General features: G+C 45.6%; 1 protein-coding gene and 1 long non-coding RNA gene across 3 annotated transcripts in view; both read left to right on the top strand.

Annotated features, from left to right (window-relative positions):
• Positions 1 to 8,568, top strand: part of LOC129496039 (cytochrome c oxidase assembly factor 8) — a 36,606-nt gene that overhangs the window by 1,648 nt on the left and 26,390 nt on the right. The gene's annotated exons all lie outside the window — the stretch shown is intronic.
• LOC129496040 (uncharacterized) lies at positions 125 to 8,561 on the top strand. Its single transcript, XR_008661649.1, has 2 exons — positions 125 to 834; positions 8,389 to 8,561. It is a non-coding gene; the product is annotated as an uncharacterized LOC129496040 (long non-coding RNA).

Here is an 8,568-nt window from a genome sequence, read left to right as displayed (position 1 = left end):
GAGACACAGACAGAGGAGAAGCAGGCTCCATGCAGGAAGCCCGATGTGGGACTCAATCCCGGGACTCCAGGATCACGCCCTGGGCAGAAGGCAGGCGCCAAACCGCTGAGCCACCCAGGGATCCCCGGTTAGAATAAATCTTACCTCAAGATGAGACCTTTCTTCCTATTGTCCCAAGTGACTAGGAAGCTGGTGCTGCTCACCTGTTGTCTGTCTAAACCTCTGATGGTGTTGATTGTGATGATGCTGAAAAGTGGAGCAGCTGGCCCATGGGGCAGACCTTGTCCTGTTCTAGTATTATGACTTGTGCTGTTGTTTGCTTGTTTTTAGGATGTGTGTCCCATTACGCTAGATAGTATATGGAACTCAAAGGAACAGTTCTTACTTCAGGGTAATTTGTGTTTCCCATGGGTTTGGTTTTATCTTTCAGTGTTTGCTGAGTATGTGGCTGGTTCCCCAGGTAATTATTATTTTTAAGATTGTATTTATTTATTCATGAGAGACACAGACAGGAAGGCAGAGACACAGGGAGAGGGAGGACCAGACTCCCGGTGGGGAGCCCAATTTGGGACTCAATCCTGGGACCCCAGGACCATGCCCCTGAGCTGACGGCAGACACTCAGCCCCTGAGCTACCCAGGGATCCCCGGCATGCCCTGTTTTAAGAGCTTTGCATATTTTAATTTATTTTTGCAAATCTATGAAGTAGATGCTTTCATCATTCCCATTTTACAGATGAGAAAACTTAACGTAAGACTGAAGAATTTCCTCAAGATCACAGTGCTTGCACAGAGGAGTATCTATGTTATAGTTCCTGTATCTAGAGGATAAAGAAGTAAGATTTTTCTTTTAGTAATTTTTGGATCAAAAAAGAACCAAACATGCTCTCAACACGGAGAGGCAAAATTTATAGATAAATAGCGGATCCTATATTTTGCTTATATTTTCATTTAAGGGAATGGTCTTCAAACACCCCCACTACTACACAAGTACAGATTCAGAGTAAACCTAAGTAGGAAGTTAAATGCCAGAGAAATGACAAACTGGTAAGAGGTCTTGTCAGAGGATTTTATTTATTTTTATTTTTTTTAAAGATTTTATTTATTTATTTATTTATTTATTTATTTATTTATTTATTTATTTATGAGAAACACAGAGAGAGAGAGAGAGAGACAGAGGCAGAGGCAGAGACACAGGCAGAGGGAGAAGCAGGCTCCATGCAAGGAGCCTGATGTGGGACTCGATCCCAGGTCCCTAGGATCACACCCCGGGCCGCAGGCGGTGCTAAACCGCTGTGCCACCAGGGCTGCCCCTGTCAGAGGATTTTAAAATTAAAATCTGGGTATTTCTAGTGTCTAAAAGGCTTTCAATAAGTTTGCTGGGGGGATCCCTGGGTGGCGCAGCGGTTTGGCGCCTGCCTTTGGCCCAGGGCGCGATCCTGGAGACCCGGGATCGAATCCCACGTCAGTCTCCCGGTGCATGGAGCCTGCTTCTCCCTCTGCCTGTGTCTCTGCCTCTCTCTCTCTCTCTCTCTCTCTGTGACTATCAGAAATAAATAAAAAATAAAAATAAAAAAAAAATAAAGCTGGAGCAGAGGACTTCAGAATCGTGTGTTTAGAGACATTAATCTTCTATCTGACTCTTGATTTTGGCTCAGGTCATGATCTCAGGGCCCTGGGATTGAGCCCCATGTCCTGTGGGGCTCCGGGCTCAGTGGGGAGTTTGCCTTCCCCCCCCACCCCTCCCCCCATCTCAAATAAATAAATCTAAAAAAAAAAAAAAATCATGTGGTTAAACTCCATCCTGGAGGGGTGCCCCGGTGGCGCAGCGGTTTAGTGCCGCCTGTAGCCCAGGGCGTGATCCTGGAGACCCCAGATCGAGTCCTGCATCGGGCTCCCTGCTTCTCTCTGCCTGTGTCTCTGCCTCTCTCTCTCTCTCTCTCTCTGTGTGTGTCTGTCATGAATAAATAAATAAAATCTTAAAAAAGACGCCTGGGTGGTTCAGCAGTTGAACATCTGCCTTTGGCTCAGCATGATCCCAGTCCGGGGATCAAGTCCTGCATTGGGCTCCATGTGAGGAGCTTGCTTCTCCCTCTGCCTCTCTCTGTGTGTCTCTTATGAATAAATAAATAAAATCTTTATAAAAAACAACGCCATTCTGGAGACCAGGGCCCAGAGAGATGGTGGACTGGCCTGGCGTTACTCAGCAGAGTCAGGGCTAATGGCCGCTGTTCTCCCTCTCAGTCTGGTGGTCTTATGTCCCCAGGTGCTTTTTCATCAAGTAAAGCAATTCACAGGGCTTCCCCTTACTCTGTTAATGTGGGCAATTGCACCCATTTCTTTTCATGTTACTTGTGGGAAATTTAAAACCTGCAAAGATAGAAGAATAAGAATTGCTGTGTATCCAGTACCCTGCTTGTATAGTTATCCACTTTATCCCATTCCCCCCACTTGATAATTTTTTTAAAAAGATTTATTTATTTATTCATGAGAGACACAGAGAGGCAGAGACACAGGCAGAGGGAGGAGCAGGCTCCCTGCAGGGATCCCAATGTGGGACTGGACCCTGAGACCCCAGGATCACACCCTGGGCGGGAGGCAGGCGCTAAACCACTGAGCCACCCAGGGATCCCCCCCACTTGATAATTTTTTTTTTAAGATTTATTTATTCATTCAGAGAGAGAGAGAGAGAGGCAGAGACACAGGCAGAGGGAGAAGCAGGCTCCATGCAGGAAGCCCGATGCGGGACTCCATCTGGGGTCTCCAGGATCACGCCCTGGGCTACAGGTGGCGCTAAACCGCTGCACCACCGGGGCTACCCCCCCACTTAATAATTTTATGGGAAATATCAGAGTGTATATCATTTGTAACTATATCCATATGTATCTTTATTTTTTTTAATTAATTAATTTATTTATTTATGATAGAGAGAGGCAGAGACACAGGCAGAGGGAGAAGCAGGCTCCATGCACCGGAAGCCCGATGTGGGATTCGATCCCAGGTCTCCAGGATCGCGCCCTGGGCCAAAGGCAGGCGCCAAACCGCTGCGCCACCCAGGGATCCCCCATATGTATCTTTAAAATATATGAATTTTTGGGCAGCCCGGGTGGCTCTGTGGTTTGGCGCTGCCTGGGGCATGATCCTAGGGGCCCGGGATCGAGTCCCATGTCAGGCTCCCTGCATGGAGCCTGCTTCTCCCTCTGCCTGTGTCTATACCTCTCTCTGTGTCTCTTATGAATAAATAAATAAAATCTTTTAAAAAATATATGAATTTTTAAAATACATATAAACATAATAGCTAAAATAGTATAATTCCTTATTTCCAGCAAATGTGTTCACATTTTTCAATTATCTTAGAAATATCATATTTTGAGTTTTTTTTTCTTTTTACAGTTTGCTTGTATTGGGATATAAGTAAGGTTTATACATTGTGATTGATATTTTTTTAGTTCTCTTTTGATCTACAGGTTTTGACTCCATCCCCTTCCTTTTTTCAAACCAGTTTATTTGGGAGCAGGGGAATGATGTGTCCTGTAGAATTTCCCACAGTCTAAATTTTGCTGTTGCTTTCCACGGTGTAATTTAACATGCTTCTCCCATCTGTGTGTTTCCTGTAAATTGACAGTTGTAATCTAGAGCCTTGACCGCATTCAGATTTGACCTTTTTTTTTTTTTTTTTTTAAATGACTACTGCATTGGGGGTTTGTCGTCTTCCATCAGGATTGATTGATTTTTCTGATGTTAAACCAAGCTTTCACTCCCAGTATAAACCCAGTTTGGTCCTGATGTGCTGGTCTTCTTATGTAGTGCTAACTGTGGTATGCTGATGTGTCTAGCCTCTGTCTAGAATGGGAGGCTGGGGATTCCAGCCCTCTAGAAGGTTCCCATCTCAGAAGTGTCAGGATGATAGACCAGAAAACACCTGCAGGAGCACTAAATTTTGCCAACATTTGTTCCTTTCATCTTTGCCCACTGGTTTCCCCAGTGGCTGATAGTGTGACACCTTAACTCAGGAGCTTTGTGCTATGCACAGGCTCTTCTGAGAAGGAGAGCCTAGGGGAAAGTCTTCCATTCGAGATCCTGGCTTCTGGGGTGGGGGGAGCCCAGAGCGGGAGTGTGCCAGGAGAGCTCAAGGGCCTGGTATAAAGCCGAAGGGATGGAGAATGAGGCTGGGCCTACACTGCTGGACAAGGAGAAGTTCAGTATGGGGCTGCCTGGCTGGCAGTTTGCACTTGAAGAGAAAAGCCTGGAAGGTTAATGCCCCCCCCCCCCCCCGACACAGTGATGAAAGCTCAGTCTGACAAGTAGGTACATGCACGGTCCTTCTTCCGTGTAGAGGAAACAACTGTCGGGCTGCCTGCCAGCAGAGCTGTTAGGTTCTGTGTACACGGCCCCCGCCTCCTGTCCCACTCCGAGACAGCCATTCCACTTTGAGCAAACCAGGCATTACATGCTGATGCTGTAAGAACCATAAATTACGGTAATTACTCTAACCTCAAAGGAATTTTTCCTTTTGCAGAAGGACTTTTTCCTCCCCCAAGCCTCTTCTCCTCCCTTTTAAATAACAGTTCTTGGATGAGCAAAGACAGAACATGTATTTATAGGGGAGAGCAGAGGAGCTACCTCTACTACAATTAAGATGAAATCTCTCAGATTATAATGGAGAACTGAGGATAGTTGAAAGAGCTGGTTTCAGAGCTCATCCATCAAGCAGATTACATGAGCCATCACGAAGCAACAGATAAGGAAGAGTAACTGAACTTTCCTGGTGCCTCTGAGCTTGCTTTGTTCAGTGTGGGTGAGGGTCGCTCCGAGAAGCTATGAATTGTTGAGATGGCTCCTTAAATGTTACCTGGTAGGCAGCCTATAAGAGGAAGAGGCAGGGATACAGATCAGGAAGATGGTAAAACTGGTGAAGCACAGTTAGGGTGAAGCCTGGCCGTCTGTCCCCTTGGGGGACAGCATGGGGTAGGGGAGGAGCCCCCGTCCTGGGATGGAAGTCCTTGGAAGTGAGCCTGGACTGGCCAGCTGTTTCCACTCACTGGGTCCCTTTGTGTGAATCACCTTTAGTTTCTAAGACTAAAGGCTTTCAGATTTCACCTTTTTTTTTTTTTTAATGACTACCACATTGGGGGTTTGTCGTTTGTCATCAGGATTGATGGATTTTTCTGATGTTAAACCAAGCTTTCACTTCCAGTATAAACCCAGTTTGGTTTGGGACAGAAGTCCAGAAATAATTTGTGGAGAAGTAGAATTTATTAAAAGGCTTTTTTTTTAAAAAAAAAAAAAAAAGAAAATGCAGAGATCATAAATGGTTTTTAGAATGATGGATAAAATGTTAAATATGTATTGCAACCCTGCAATCCTGTTGCTTTCTGAAAAGGATAGGTAGGTCAGTCTCGTATCAAGTCAGTATTTGATGATGATGAGTAGCAGTTTCAGGTCTTAGGTTAGCAGATTAGGGTGTCTTTCCGCCGGCAGAGCCCTGTTGTCACATGGGAAGGATGAATTTGATCCCTCCTGTGGACTTGCTGGCCCTTCATTTGGAGCTTTCCACCTTGGCTGTGCCTCTTCTGAAGTGTTCAACTTTGGGTGAGAGAGATACTTCAGAAGAACTAGGATTAAATGTAAAGATGTCTGAATCTGCAAGAAATGAGTGCCGAATGAAGTCATTCTGAGCCAGTGTGTAGGGCACAGCAGTCCAGTGTGGGGTGGGGACCTGCAGCAGTCCTGGCCACACGGAGGGGACAGCTGGGCTGGGCTAGGCTTCTCTGCTTCCTTCCTAGCCAGCCGGTCAGTCTGACTCCCACATGCCCTGCAGCTCTGCCCTGTCCACCTACACCAGCACCGCCCTGTTCCCTCTCTCCTGAGTCTTACTCTAGAACGCTCTTCAAGGTTCTGCTTCTTTGTACAGACTTTGGAAAATCTAGAAACTCGTCAGGAACTAGCAGTTGAGGATCCTCAGGAACCCAGAATGTAAAGAACGCTAGACGGCGATGATCTTTGGCTCGCTCAGAACTTCTGAACATTCTTTTTTTTTTTAATAGGAGAAGGTCATCTTTTTCTTTTTTTAAGATTTTATTTATTTATTCATGAGAGACACAGAGAGAGAGACGCAGAGACACAGGCAGAGGGAGAAGCAGGCTCCACGCAGGGAGCCCGACGTGGGACTCGATCCCGGGACTCCAGGATCACGTCCTGGGCCGAAGGCAGGCGCCAAACCGCTGAGCCACCCAGGGATCCCACTTCTGAACATTATGACGCCAGTTCATCAATAATTGCCATCTGTAGTTTGTTAGGTGTCTTTCCACCAAATAGTTCATATAAATTGAGCTTTTTGAAGATTAAGTGGATTTCTTACATAAACAGAGTCCACAGGAAAGGTCAAGACTGGGAAGACCATTCCTCCAACGCGTGCTTATGCCGACCAGAGAACAGACAGACGTGATCCGTGCTGCCGTGGGCTCGCGGTCTGTGGGAGAAGCAGGCACGAACAAGTGCTTGAGAAGCCTCTGGGAGCACGTGGACATGTGCCCTGGAACGTGTGGTCTGTGATGCAGCGAGAACACACGCAGAGTCTGAGGAAGGAAGAAGCAGGCTGGTGTGTCATTGAAGGAGCCTCCTGTGGGTGGGGGCAAAAGAAGAGACTGGTGCCCCAGCAGGCCCCGACTGCCAGACCACAGGAAGGGGTTAGACTCTCCCGAGGGTAATGAGTAATCACTGAAGAAGGTTTTAAGGGAAGGGGGACTAGGGGTAGTTCAGGGGTTTTGGAGAGATTGCTTAGTAGCATTCTGGATGTGGGGACAGAGTAGACAGGGAGGGTGCGGCCTGGGCAGCTGGAGCTGCTCAGACTAGCCCATGACAGAGTTGTTGCTCACGCGCTGTAACTCTCACCACGGGGCAAGGTGGGTGCGGCTGTTGGAATCCTTAAAGTGTGGGGATGCCAGAGTTCAGTGTCCTGGGGCCACAGCAGAACCCAGGACAAATCTGCAGAACTTCTCAAAGGGCAGTTTGTGACTCTTTTTAACTTTGGTCAACTGTAGGTTCTTGCATCTGCTGCTGTGAGAAAAAGTGATCTTTTTTATTTATTTTTATTTTTATTTTTTTATTTGATTTTTAAAGATTTTTAAAAAAATTTATCTATGATAGTCACACACACAGAGAGAGAGAGAGAGAGGCAGAGACACAGGCAGAGGGAGAAGCAGGCTCCATGCACTGGGAGCCCGACGTGGGATTCGATCCCGGGTCCCCAGGATCGTGCCCTGGGCCAAAGGCAGGCGCCAAACCGCTGCTCCACCCAGGGATCCCTATTTTTATTTTTTTTTTTAAGTATTTTTTTTTTTTTTGAGAAAAAGTGACCTAAGTGAAATTATTGGCAACAATCATAAGATAAGCTAACTTGAAACAGAAAGTTGTAATTCCAGCAGCATCATCCCCCCAAAGTCTGCAGGTGATAACAGAGAAGTATTGGAGGAAGCAACAGAGCTGCTAGCAGGCATTGCTCAGAAAGTGGGGCTAATCGGGCAGAGTTCTTACGGCAAAAACCGTGTACAGTGAATTTTAGAAATGTTTCTTAAAAAAAATTTTTCAGGGATCCCTGGGTGGCTCAGCGGTTTAGCGCCTTGCCTTTGGCCCAGGGTGTGATCCTGGAGTCCCAAGATCGAGTCCCACATCGGGCTCCCTGCATGGAGCCTGCTTCTCCCTCTGCCTGTGTCTCTGCTTCTCTCTCTCTCTCATGAATAAATAAATAAAATCTTTAAAAAAATAAAAATATTTTTCATTGGGACACCTAGGTGGCTCAGTCAGTTAAGCATCTGACTCTTGGTTTCAGCTCAGCTCAGGTCATAATCTTAGGGTCATGAGATCAAGCCTTGCATCAGGTTCTTTTTTTTTTTTTTTTAATCCTCTTTATTGCCAAAAGTTAATTGACAAGCATTAAAGAGAAAAATACACTATTACTATTAAAAAGCTGGAAACTAGGGCAGCCCCAGTGGCACAGCCGTTTGGCGCCACCTGCAGTCTGGGGTATGTATGATCCTGGGGACCCAGGATCAAATCCTGCGTCGGGCTCCCTGCATGGAGCCTTCTTCTCCCTCTGCCTGTGTCTCTGCCTTTCTCTCTTTCTTTCTCTCTCTCTCTCTCTCTCTCTCTCTGTCTGTGTGTGTGTCTCTCATGAATAAATAAAATCTTTAAAAAAAGGTGAATGATATTCTATTAAAAAAGAATTGTTACTATTCACATAACTGTTCAGCTTTATGTGAAGGTCAACAAGTAGAGGGGTCTTGCACTTAAGCTAACAACACACTATTATTTTACACTAGAATTTTTAAACCACTCTAAAAGAATTACATGCCTCTTAGCTAATATTATAATTGTATCATATTACTTAGGTTCAAGTTCTTCCTTCAAAGAATCATCAGAATAACATGGATTGAAGAGACTTTGGAACACTTGCCATCTCTTGCTGCTGCTGTTACATGAAAGGAAATATTAAACATTTGTTTAATTTTTAGATAAGTGTAATACATATTTCACCAAATAAAATATTTCAGTGGTTGCATTACTCCTCA

Source organism: Nyctereutes procyonoides, unplaced genomic scaffold (assembly GCF_905146905.1).
Source record: "Nyctereutes procyonoides isolate TBG_1078 unplaced genomic scaffold, NYPRO_anot_genome, whole genome shotgun sequence".
NCBI lineage: Eukaryota > Metazoa > Chordata > Mammalia > Carnivora > Canidae > Nyctereutes > Nyctereutes procyonoides.
Note: the sequence above shows the minus strand (reverse complement) of the source record. Positions and strands in the feature narration are given on the sequence as shown.